The sequence below is a fragment of the Ailuropoda melanoleuca genome, chromosome X, assembly GCF_002007445.2.
Source record: "Ailuropoda melanoleuca isolate Jingjing chromosome X, ASM200744v2, whole genome shotgun sequence".
Taxonomy (NCBI): Eukaryota; Metazoa; Chordata; class Mammalia; order Carnivora; family Ursidae; genus Ailuropoda; species Ailuropoda melanoleuca.
Genome location: NC_048238.1, coordinates 65,928,454 through 65,942,209, shown reverse-complemented (window position 1 = coordinate 65,942,209; position 13,756 = coordinate 65,928,454). Strand labels below are relative to the sequence as shown.

The window sequence follows — 13,756 nt, the reverse complement described above, 5'->3', positions numbered from 1 at the left end:
ACTTACTGATAGTTATGATGATTTAAAGAAACTATGTTGAACCCTTGAAAAAGTGCCTGCCACTTCATTAGTATGCCAAAAATATTACCACTATTGTTACATACTAGGCTTTAAGGCTTTCTGGGACCTGAAAGAGTTAATTGATTTCTAAAGCATCTACATTGATTGGCTTTTTTCCCCTCACCTTCAATGGCTTTTCTGTAGGAAACTTGAACAAAAAATGGTGCTGATCTTCTATTCTGTATGGATAGATGTTTTTGTGGTTTGTCCCGCATAACTGACCACCCAGAACTGCATGTACACAGGCAGGCTAAGGAATATTGTTTGTGAGACTTGTGCTGTGTGAATAACCTTGGGAGTCTCGTTGTCTGAAATATATTATCTGGCCTCCAGATCAGAACTGGCCCTTCTGTTCTGGACACAAGAGCTACAAATCTTGTCTCATATTGCCTCCTGCTCCAGGCTGGGCTGCCCCCCAGAAGAGAATCCAGGAGGGGAGGAGGGCATATATAGCCCAGGCTCCTTGAAAATATAGAAACACGATAACATGGAACTGCAGCTCTCTCCAAACTGCACATCGATGAACAATGTTTAATTTGAAACCTTGTTATTTGGCCCTTATGGGGATGGTCAGTGGGAAGTCTCACCTGAGGGGAGGACGCTCCCCCCAGGCCTCTCAACTGGGACTCCGGCCTGGCTGTCCCCATGGGGCTTCCCCAGCTGATGAGGTCTGATGCTATAAGTACTCGCCCAATTTGATGTAACTTTGCTTTATTCTCATTTATTGCCTACTATTACTATGTGTAGATTCCTTTCCTCTTCTGTTTCTGTTAGGATTCTGTAATAATAATAGTTTTCTTTCCTTTTTGAAACCAAAACACAACTTTTGTGAATCTTTTATTCAGAAGATCCTCATTCTGCATACAAGGCAGGTTTTGCCTGAAAAGGGACTGCAGTGTAGTCTCATTAGGAATTCAAAACCACATTCACCTGCAGCCTCACAGTGAGAATTCATCTTTTTGAGCAATCACTTTGCAAGACAACTCGAAAGCCTCAAGTCCAGGCATAGTTACTCATTTTGTAGGGTATGGGGGAAACTGTTGCAAATTTTGTCTATTTGTTTATCTTTGAAGGAAAGATAAAGGAACCAAGCTGCCTTTATGAATGTTTGGAGAAAGTATAACACATCGATATTAAATCAGTTTGTGGATGGTATTGGCTTTATGCTAAACACACACACACACACACACACACACACACACACACACACACGTCCTTTCTCCTAGCCCGCTTTCTGCATTTACAGCATGAATGAATCATCCAGCATCACAATAAAGAAACAACAGCAGCCTGTGTCCCTTCTGTCATTGCCAGCAGTCCTCAACCACAGTGCTCTCTGGCCCTGCCACCTGATGAGGGGGCAGCTCATTTCAATGACCCTGGCATTTGCTTTATACTGCAAGTGCATTTTCCTTTTCAACATCTTGTCCCAGAGCCTCCTGAAAAACAGCACACTTCAGTTTGTACTGATGAAATAAATTAACCATTCATACTCCTCCTTCTCTCTCTCTTTTTTGTTTTTGTTTTCATTGTTTGTTTGTTTGTTTTGGCTTAAGAATTAAAATAGTCCTCTTTTCCCTAACAGTTTTTCACTAAAATCTACTCTAGACACAACTCATTTTTTAGATATTATTATTCCCTTTTATCCCTCTTTCTTCTCTGTAAGCTCACATAAAAGAGTTAAAACAGTTAGTTCAAAAACATTTCTTGCTCCCTTCCATTGTGCCAGACACTACACTGGGCACTGAACATTCAGAAAGGAATTAGGTCTACTTCTTGCCCTAAAGGAGCTTACACTTCAGGAAAACCAATTGCTGTCTCTTAGGTAGCTTAATACCATGGGGTCAGTGAAATTGGTCTTCTTGAAGTCATCTAGAAATAGGTGCACCTAGAAGAACACATTATCAAAATGCTTTACTTTTAATACAGGAGATGAGCATCAACTCAATGCAATAATATAAAGTTTCATAAATTGAATCAGTATCATTATAATAAGATAAGCTAGAAATAGTCAAGGTTTTTGTTTGACTTAGTTTTTTTTTTCTTCTCTCTCTCTCTCTCTCTCTTTCTTTCTTTCTTTTTCTTTCTTCTTTCTTTCTTTCTTTCTTTCTTTTCTTTTTTTTTGAATAAACAGTCAATTTCATCAGGCTCAGACCAGGAGTCTATGGGTCTTGAGGACTTCTGTGTACTTCTCAATTTTCTTCACATTCTTTTTGGACTGTTTCCATAACCTCATGAGCTGCTTTTTCTTCTAGTAATGGCTCTTTTCCTTCTCTTTCCTCTTCTCCTCCAGAGTGGCTATTACTGCCTGGTGCTTCCAGGCAACCTCATGAGCCAGGTGGCACAGGTAAGCAAAATTTCTGTAGGTTTCAGACACACAGCCTTAGGACAGCAGGGACCACTATCCACTTTTTATTGTCATAGAGTGGCAGTATCCCAGCAAACACCTTGAGGTGGTTCAGGGCAGCCTGGCTTTTCTTGGTCTTGTGGGGCAGCATGCTTCGCACTGTCTGCCAAAAGATGTGGCTGGGTGCTTTGAAGTTTAAACAATTCTTATTCCATGCCAGTGTAATGGTTTAACTTATCTCAAAGAAGAGAGTGAAAGAGAATGATGTGCTAATACATATTGTGGTGTCCACCAGAAAATTTTGACCCAACTCAGTGTTTAATCATTAGAAAGTCCATCCTTCTCCTATGATGAGAATGTGTTCCTTTTCCTACACACACACACACACACACACACACACACACACACACACACACACACATCTTTATGTTATAGGTGGTTCAGAGTGATTCGCAGGTGACTGACTGAGATGGAGGTTGGATGGAGGTGCATGGGTACTCTACTCTTGCCCCATTCCTCATATAATTCAAAGCAGATATTTTTGTTTGAATATAACTAGTTAGTATGACTATGAGCCAAAGCAAAAGTCACTAGGTCATCAGGAAAATAAATTGAACAACTTCTACAACTGGCTCTGGATAAAAATATAAATTATGTCATAGTGACTTTTGATACAGCCTATCTTGTCATTTTTTTTGAAAGAAGGGAAAGAAAATGTTATTTTATATATCATATTAGCCATACTGCCTGATTTTCAATAACCTTTTATGCCTTATTTTTTTTTAAGATTTTTATTTATTTATTTGACAGAGATAGAGACAGCCAGCGAGAGGGAACACAAGCAGGGGTAGTGGGAGAGGAAGAAGCAGGCTCATAGAGGAAGAGCCTGATGTGGGGCTCGATCCCATAATGCTGGGATCACGCCCTGAGCCGAAGGCAGACGCTTAAACCGCTGTGCCACCCAGGCGCCCCTATGCCTTATTTTTTAAGTTTTTATTTAAAGTCCATGTAGTTAACATACAGTATAATATTAGCTTCAGGTGTACAATATAGTGATTCAACATGTACATACAATCCCTGGTGCTCATCACAAGTGCTCTCCTTAACCCCTATCACCCATTGAACCCATCCACCGCCCACCTCTTACCTTTCAAAATATTTGTTAGACTTTTTATTTTTCTTTTCTTTTGGCTATCAAGTGCCTTCCTCCTACACTTACTGCTCTTCTATTCCAGAAAAAGAAAGCATCACATATACTAATGATTATCAATAAAGAAGTACTATATATCAAGTACTCTTAGTATTCTCCAAGAAATAATTGGATTTCAAAAGAAGACTTTTGAGAGGGTATAATGCTTAACCTGGTGTTTTTCATACCATATCATGCAGTTGGCCATTTTCTCCTTAAGTTAGTCCTGTAATCTTATTAGCTCTGGGTTCTGACCAACAGTTGTTTAGGAAGAAAATCTCTGGGCTGCTGGAGTACAAAGCACTTACTGGATCCTAGTGAGCTAGGCTCAACTAGGATACAAATGAGTTGGTGGATATAAGTCCCCCTTTCCTTACTACTGCTTCATAGAAGCACACCATACATATTATGGTCATGCAGAATAAGGACCTGGCCACATCAGAGTAGTCTGAAACACAGACTCTGCCTTTCATCCCATTACATTTGGGAGCGACCATATCAAAACTAAAAGATCTATTGACATATAACTTACTGGAATTCAAACTTGCAAGTTTTTTATTGAAATCTATAGTAATAAATATATGTTATATCTTGAATTATTAAATACAAACACACATCCACACAAACTTAGAGTTCCACAAGGAATACTTACCATTATTGAAGCACCTGGGTGGCTCAGTGGTTAAGCGTCTGCCTTCGGCTCAGGACGTGATCCTGGGGTCCTGGAATTGAGCCCTGTATCAGGCTCCTCTGGTGGGAGCCTGCTTCTTCCTCTCCCGCTCCCCGTGCTTGTGTTCCCTCTCTCACAGGCTGTCTCTCTCTCTCTGTCAAATAAATAAATGAAATCTTAAAAAAAAAGGAATACTTACCATTATTACTTGAGATATACACCTATATTTTATATTTTTTAAATGTTATTTAAAAATTAAAAAAGATCTACTAAATTGATTTATAATCTACTAATAACCTCAACCCACATTTGTAAGAAACACTGATATTACTGATACAAGGTAATTTCATTCCACCCAAGAACTACAAGTTTCCTTGCTCTCTTTCTTACTGGGTCATGAAGCCTGCAGTGGACCTGCTCATTGCTTACCAAATATCCTGACTAGAAACTGGAGGTGCCTCCTTGATTACCTGACTTATTACTAGGTAATGAGAGGAATAAAAGGCTCTTAATTACAAGGCTAATTGTCACAGACCTATTTCACTGCACATTCTTTAGCATTATAAGGACTATGATTCTAATTTTTTAAACAAATTATTTCAGATAGCAAGAGAATAGATACTTCAAAGTTGTTTTTTTTTTTAGTTTTTGAGGCATAACTTTTATAAAATAAAATTGCCCTTTTTAAGTATACAGTTCGATGAGTTTTGATAAATGCATATAGTCAATGATGTAATCAACATCCTACTCAAAATATAGACTATTTCCATCATTCCAGAAAGTTCCCTTGTGCTCCATTGTAGTAAATTCACTCTAGGAACGCCCACACCATGGAAACTATGGATCTGTTTTTTGTCCCTACAATTTTGCCTTTTCTAGAATCTCATATAAACAGAATCATACAGTATGCAGTATTTTGTGTCTGGTTTTTGTCACTTGGCTTAATACTTTGAAGATTTGTTTGTGTTAATGCATGTTACCGCTGACATTGTATGGACATAACTCAGCTTTTTATCCATTATTCATTTCCTATTGATGGACGCTAGGCTGCTTCCATTATGTCGATATTATGAATAATGTTGTTATGGATATTCACATAAGGTCTCAATATGGACATGTGTTTCTTCTTCTCTTGTGCAATTACCTAGAAGTACAATGTCTGGATCATATGATAAGCATATGCTTAACAATTTAAGAAGCTACCCAAGTGTTTATCACAGTGGAAGTACCATTTCTCATTCCCACTAGTAACGAATGAGGATTCTAAGTTTCTAGGTTTCCTTCACTGTGCAAAGCTATTTATTTATTTATTTAGTCCCAATAGTTTAATTTTGCTTTTGTTTTCCTTGCCAAGTGGTTGTATCTAGAAAAATGTTTCTACAGATGATGTCAAAGAGATTACTGTATGTCTTTTCTTCTAGAGTTTTAGGGTTTCAGGTCTTATATTTAGGTCTTTAATTCATTTTGATTTTTTTTTTCTGTATGGTGTAAGGAAGTGATACAGTTTCATTCTTTTGCATTTAGCTGTCCAAATTTCCCAACACCATTTATTGAAAAAACTCTCTTTCCCAATGTATATTCTTGCCTACTTTGTCATAGACTCATTGACCGTATAACTATGGGTTTGTTTCTGGGCTCTCTATTCTGTTCCATTGACTTCTGTGTCCATTTTTGTGCCATGACCATACTGTTTTGATTACTACAGCTTTGTAGTATATCTTGAAATCTGTGATTGTGATAACTTCAGCTTTGTTTTTTTCCAAGACTACTTTCCCTATTGGGGTCTTTTGTGGTTCCATACAAATTTTGGCATTATTGGTTCTAGTTCTGAGAAAACTGTTACTGGTATTTTAATAGAGAAAGCAGTGACTCTGTAGATTGCTTTGAGTAGTATGGATATTTTACCAATATTGGTTTTCCTAATGAATGATCATGGAATATGTTTCCATTTGTTTGTGTCATCTTCAATTTCTTTCATCAGTGTTTTATAAATTTTGGATTTCAGATCCATCACCTCTTTGGCTATTTATTCCTAGGTATTATATTCTTTTTGGTGCAATTGGAAAGGGGGTTGGTTTCTTAATTTCTCTTTCTGCTACTTCATTATTAGTGAACATAAATACAACATGTTTCTGTACATTGATTTTGTATCATGACAAAATCATGAATTCATTTATCGGTTCTAGTAGTTCAATGGAATCCTTAGGGTTTGTTATATAGAGTACCATGATATCTGCAAATTGTGAAACTTGTCTCATTGCTGTGGCTAGCACCCCCAGTACTATGTTGAAAAAAAGTGGTGATACTGGACATCTCTGTCTTGTTCTCATCTTAGAGGAAAAGCTCTCAGTTTTTCACCATTGAATATGATGTTAGCTGTGATTTTTTCATATATGGCCTTTATTATGTTGAGGTGTGTTCCCTCTAAACCTAATTTGTTGAGAGTTTTTATCATGAATGGATGTTGCACTTTGTCGAAGTTTTTAATGCATCTATTGAAACAGTCATATTGGCTTTATCCTTTCTCTTGTTAATGAGATATGTCACATTGACTTGCTAATATTAAACCACCCTTGCATCCCTGGAATATATCCCACTTGATTGAATGATTTTTGTAATGTATTGTTGGATTCAGTTTGCTAATATTTTGTTGAGGATTTTTCCATCTATGTTCATCAGAGATATTGCCTTGTAGTTCTCTCTTTTTTTTCTTCTTTTTTTTTTTTTTGTAGTGTCTTTATCTGGTTTGGGTAGCAGGGTAATGTTGGCTGGCTTTGTACAATCAATCTGAAAACTTTCCTTCCTCTTCTATCTTTTGGACTATTTTGAGAACAGGTATTCACTTTTCTTTAAATGTTTGGTAGAATTCATCTGTGAAGCCATCTGGCCTGGACTTTCATTTTTTGGGAGTTTTTGATTACTGATTTGATTTTGTTGCTAGTAATTATTCTGGTCAAACTATCTATATCTTCCTGAATCAGTTTTGGAGTGTCATATGTTTCTAGGAATTTATCCATTTCTTCTATGTTGTCAATTTTTTGGCATATAATTATCCCTAATATTCTATTATACCCCTTTGTATTTATGTGGTGTTCATTGTTATTTCTCCTCTTTCATTTCTGGTTTTAGTTATTTAAGTCCTTTTTGATTATTTTTTTTGATGAGTCTGGCTAAGGGTTATAAATTTGTTTGATGTTTTCTTTTCAAAGAACCAGCTGCTGGTTTCATTGATCTGTTATATTGTCTTTTTAGTCTCTATTTCATTTATTTCTGTTCTAATCTTTATTATTTCCCTTCTTCTGTTGGCTTAAGTCTCCATTTGTTGTTCTTTTTCCAGCTCCTTTAGGTGTAAGGTTAGGGTGTTTGAGATTTTTCTTGCTTCTTGAAGTAGGACTGTATAGCTATAATCTTTCCTCTTAGAACAGCTTTTTCTGCATTGCCAGGATTTTGTACCATTTTATTTCCATTTTCATTTGTCTCCATTTTTTAAAAATTTCCTTTTTGATTTCCTCATTGACCTACTCATTGTTTAGTGGAATGTTATTTAACCTCCATATATTTGTGTTTTTTCCAGATACTTTCTTGTGATTGATTTCTGGTTTTATACTGTTATGGTCTGAAAAGATGCATGATATCATTTTATTTTTTTTAAAATTTGTTAAGACTTGTTTTGTGGCCTAACATGTGGTCCATTCTGGAGAATATTCCATGTGCACTTAAAAAAATTCATTCTGCTGTTTTAAGTGGAATGTTCTGAATATATCTGTTAGATCTCTGGTCCAATGTGTCATTAAAAGCCATTGTTTCCTTGTTGAGTTTGTGTCTGGATGATCTATCTATTGATATAAGTGAGTGTTAAAGTTTCCTACTATTTTTGTATTATTAATAGTTTCTTCCTTTAAGTTATTTTAATAGTTGCTTTATGTATTTGGGTACTCCCATCATGGGTGCATAAATATTTACAATCTTCATGTTGGACTGTTCCCTTTATCACTATGTAGTGTCTTCTTTGTCCCTTATTACATTCTCTGTTTTAAAGTCTATTTTGTCAGATGTAAGTATTGCTACCTCCACTTTACTTTGGCTTTCATTTGCATGGTAAATGTTTTTTTTTTTTTTTACCCTTCACTTTCAATCTGAGGGTCTTTTTAGGTCTGAAGTGAGTCTATTGTAAGCAGCATATAGATGGGTCCTGCTGTTTTATCCATTCAGTCACCCTCTGTATTTTGATTGGAGCACATTTACATTGAAAGTGATTATTGATAAGTATGTACTTATTGCCATTTTGTTACTTGTTTTATTTCTTTATTTTTAAAATTCTTCTCTTCCTTCTCTTCCCCCTTTCCCTTGAGGTTTGATGGCTTTATTTAGTGATGCACTTGGGTTCTGTTTTATTCATTTTTTGTGGATATATTACAGGTTTTTGATTTGTGGTTACCATTAGGTTCATATATAACATTCTATGCAATAGCAGTCTTTATTAGGTTGTTGGTCACTTAAGTTTGAACCCATTCTAAAAGCAATAAATTTTTACTCCTCTCCCCATGTTTTATGTATATGATGTCATGCTTTACATCCTTTTATTTTGTGAATACTTTGATGTTTATAGATATAATTGATTTTATCCTGCTTTTATTTCTTGCTGGTTTTAAAAGTGATTATTACTTGTATTGTATTTGGTGTACCTGTGAATTTTTTTTCCCCTTCCTAATTGTTTTTACTACTGATTAGGGCCTTTTCTCTCGATTCAAGGAATTCCCTTTAACATTTCTTCTAAGGCTGATTTAGTGGTGATGAGTCCTTTAAACTTTCATTGGTCTGGGAAACTCTCTCTCTTGTATTCTGACTGATAGCCTTGCTGGATAAAGGATTCTTGGCTGTAGTTTGTTTGTTTGTTTCTTTGTTTTTTTTTTCCCTTTGAGCACTTTTAATATATCATGCCACTCCCTCTGTCTTGCAAAGTTTCTGCTGAAAAAAAAAGCCGTTAACTTTATGGGGTTTCCCTTGTGTAACTTTTTCTTTTCTCTTCTTGCTTTTAAAATTCTTTATCACTGTTTTTTGCCACTTAAGTTATTTTGTGTCTTTCTGTGGACCTCCTTGATTTGATTTTTTTGGGGGCTCTCTGCCTTCCAGATCTGGGTGCCCGTCTCCTACCCTAGATTAGGGAAATTTTTAGCTATTATTTCTTCAAATAAATTTTCTGCCCACCTTTCTTTCTCTTTTCCTTCTGGGATCCCTCAAATGTGAATATTATTATGCTTGAAGATGTTGCCGTTCTGCTTGGATGCTTTTCATTACCCTGTCTTCCACACTGCTGATCCATTCTTTTGATTCCTCTAGTCTACTATTTATTCCCTCTAGTGTATTTTTAATTTCAGTTATATTGGTCTTCATTTCTGATTGGTTCTTTTTTAAAATTTTCTATATCTTTGTTGAATGTCTCACTGAGATCCTCCACTCTTTTCTCAAGTCCAGTAAATATCTTCATGATCATTATTTGGAATTATCTATCAGGTATATTTTTATTGTTTAGCCTCTTTGCTATGATTTTGTCCTGTTCTTTTATTTGAAACATATTCCTCTGTCTCCTCATTTTGTCTAAATCTCTGTGTTTATTTCTATGTATTCAGAAAGTCAGCTATTTTTCTTGATCTTAAAGTAGTGGCCTTATGAAGAGGAGGTCCTGTGGTGCTTTGTAGTACAATGCCTCCTGTTCATCACAACCTGGTGCTTCAGGAGTGTCTCCTATGTGTGTTGTGTGCACCTTATGGTTGTGGCTGAGCCATAGTTGCTTCTATACCAGTTGGCTAAAATGGTCCTCTTTGACTTTTGAGTTTGGTCCCTGTGCTGTTAAAGGGCCATTCTGGGCCTCCTTGGTCTTATAGTTGGGTCAGACTAGATGCCTGTCCTCAGCCTGTTTGCTGGGGCTGTGGTTGCACCATATTACGGGGTGCTTTCCCTGCATTCTCCCCTGAGAGGTTTTCATTGGTGGTCAGGGACTACATTCAGAGCAGATGTCTGCCCCCAGTCTGTCTGTTGTAGTTGCAGTGACCGCAAACTACAGGACACTCTCCTTGTGCTGTCCCCTATCATATTTTTTGTTGGTGGGCAGAACTGGCAGCCAGAGCAGATGTCTGCCCCCAGCCCCATGCTTGGATGTAGTGGAACTGTTATGTGTGGTTATCTTCCCTTCCTTGTAGGGCAGGAGTCTCTTTGGAGTGGTGCTTGTCACTATTGGGGCAGCTTGCAGAATAAAATGTGCCAGGCACCACTTTGGTGGGATTCTTGCCAAGTGGGGCAGATAAGATGGGGCAGTCCACAAGAGAATGCAGGGCTAGGGTGTGCAGTGCTATCACCACTAGCTTACAAGTGGCTGCTTGCAAGATGAAGCTTGGCTGGAGCTGCTTTGGAGAGAGTCCTGGGCAGGTTTGATGGGGCAAGTCCACAGGAGAACATGGGGGTGGGGCACACAGTGTTAGCAAGTTCTGTTGAGAGTGTTCCTAGTGGTTCCCACAGGTTTCTGGCTATCTAGTCTGAAGGGGGAATGGAATGGCACCAGCCAGCTTTTTCGTTCTTGGAGTAGTCTCTTGAAGATTCCTACCATTCTCATATACATTCCCAGATTAGTAAATAAATCTTTTGTACACCCCAGGAGATTTTCAAACTGCTGCTTCTATGCTGTATCTTGGTGGGATTGTTTTTTAATGCTGGCTCCTTAAGAGCAAAGACTGTTTCCAGTTATCTTCCAGCTCTCCCAGAGCTGAGACATTGATTTTTAAAGTTCTCAGCGTTAAGCCCCACAGAATGTAAAAACTCACTACGGTAAGCCCCTCTGGTTTTCAAAGCTAAATGTCATGAGAACTCTTGTTTCCAGCGCACGTCCCCCTGTCTGGGGTGCATGTGTGGGGTCTATTCCTTTCCCTTCTCTGTATTTGTGGTGTCCCTCCCATCTATGATTAGCTTCACTGGTTAGTTTGGTTCTAGACTGGGACTCTGCTCTTCCTACCATTTTTGGTGTGGCCTCCTCTCTACAATTAACTGTGAAGAGTCTGTTCTGCTAGTATTCCATTCATTTTCTGGGTTAGTGACACTCATGCAGCTATTATCTAGGTGTATCCATGGAATTAGGTGAACTTAGGATCCTCCTACTTGGTCATCTTCCCAGGTTCCATTAATCCCTTTATAATTGCAGCCTGGTTGGCTTTTCTACAAAGGCTTATACAAGTCTGTGGAAGTATCCACACAGTTCAGCACATATTTGTGCCCTTTTCATACTGGCAATGGGCCTGTGTAATGTTTTCCAACAAGAAACAGTAGGTATGTAGTCTGCCCAATATGTCCTAAGGTATGGTGTAATGGCCATTGCCTGAGGTGGCATTGTAGGCAGTCCTTGCCAGTGTTTATAGATTGGAGTAGTTTATTTTATTTTATTTTTTATTATTTTTATTTTTTCAAAGATTTATTTATTTATTTTAGATGGGGGAGGGGCAGAATGAGGGAGAGAGAGAATCCCAAGCAGACTTCCCACTGAGCATGGAGGCTGACATGGGGCTCAACATGACCTGAGCCGAAATCAAGAGTTGGATGCTTAACTGACTGAGCCACCCAGGCGCCCTTGTTTTTAATTTTTTTATATCAGACTATTTCAAAGGGTGATGTCATCTTTTTATTATTTACCAAGTAGTTTTGGGACCTTGGTGTCCTGATTTACAGTGGACCCAAATTGCTACATAGGACAAGCACAGCAGAAAGGCTCATGCCTGGGCTAGAGATCCTGCCGCATGATTGCCTGGTATATGGATGTGAAGTTGAGCAGACACATGCCAGAATCAGATGCCTACATCTTTTAGTGCATACTTCCCAAATATCTTCCCATAGTTCCACTCCCCACAGGGGTCTACTTAATATAGCCAAGCATTCTTTGTGCCATTGGAGCAGCCACATTGTTAACCCTTTCTACACTGCCCAGCTGTCAATGGCCAAATCAATGAGCATGGGTTCTTGCATCAACAAAATCCATACTGCTCTTAGTTCTGCCTACTCAAACCAAAGTTTGTATAGCAGAGGATTGCCAAATAGGTGGTTTTCCTTGCAACTGCCATCAGTGTACCATGCTTCTGCTAGAGGTTAGACTACCCCTTTCTTTACTGGGGGGAGGGAAGCATAATGTTGGCAACTTCTGGAAGTTAGGCTGGGTCAACATAGGTGGCTTGCCCCAGTAATGAGTGTAGTTCATGAAATAGTAGGCTGACACTGTAACTGGTCCTTTGCTGTAGGTAAGCATGCCATCTGTATAAGGTGCTTACCTGGGCACAGGCTCTCTTTGCTTGCTTAATATGTCCTTAATCCATCTGCCAACCAGCAGAGTTGTTCATATTATCACAGGCAGGTCAGCAGTCAGTCTTTCCATCTGTTGCAGTGCAAAATATGTAGTGAATGGTTGTTTCTCAATTGGACTATACCTGGCTTCCATTCTCTTCCATAATTGAAACCAGAGTCCTAATGAGATTGTTTCCAGTTATGTCATTACCACAACACCCAGCCAAACCCTTCTCAATATGAACTTATATTTAATTCACAACTTACATCTGGCATTAATACCCCCAGGGCCTGTACTTGTTTTACTACCATTTTTACCTTTTAAAAAGCTTCTTGTTGGTTAGCACCCCGATCCCATTGGCTTCTCTTTTTTAGTCAAGGCATATAAAGATCTTAATATCTGTGCTAAAGGAGAATAAAAGGTCTCCAATAACCCAATAAACCAACAAAAGCCTGTAATCCCTTTACCATTTCAGGGATTGGGAAAGGCTTGTATTTTAGCAATGACTGTCTCCGGCATTATTTCTGTTTTACCTGACTAGATGATGTCCTGGAACTTTACTGATTGACCCAAAGCTTGGATCTTGCTGGTGTTTACCTCCCATCCTTCTGTCTTTAAGTAGGCCTGACAGTAAAGACATGGCTGCTTGAGACAGGGAGGATAAATCATCACGGGTTAACATAACATCATTTATATAATGGTAAAGCACCATTTCCTCTGGCAATACCTATTTTTTTTAAATCTCTGGCTACCATTCTGTGACAAATTGTGGGATTATGGACATACCGTTAGGGCAACGCCTGGAAGGTCCATTGTCTCGCATTCCATATGAAGGCAAATTGGTTTTTGGATTCAAGTCCTAATGGAATGCTGAAAAAGGCATTAGGTAGGTGCAGTACATAATGATATGTCTTAATGGATGTCCTGATTTTTTCTGACAATAAGGCTATATTAAACACCCTGGGGCATTATTATATTATATTATTATTATTATTATTATTATTATTATTATTAGAGGAAAATAATTCTTTCTCTGGGTCTCCAAAATGCTGGGTGTAAATAACATGTTTCATCCCAAATTCACATTATAATTTCTTGTAGTTCTTCCATAGAGATTCAGCATAATAGAGGGAGGGAGGGAACACCCCCTTTGTTAGGCCAGTTTATCTT

The 13,756-nt window shown here is 38.0% G+C and overlaps 1 pseudogene; it reads right to left on the bottom strand.

The window, feature by feature from the left end:
- Positions 1–2,209: 2,209 nt before the first annotated feature.
- LOC105242030 lies at positions 2,210–13,399 on the bottom strand (annotated as a pseudogene).
- Between the last annotated feature and the right edge of the window lie 357 nt (positions 13,400–13,756).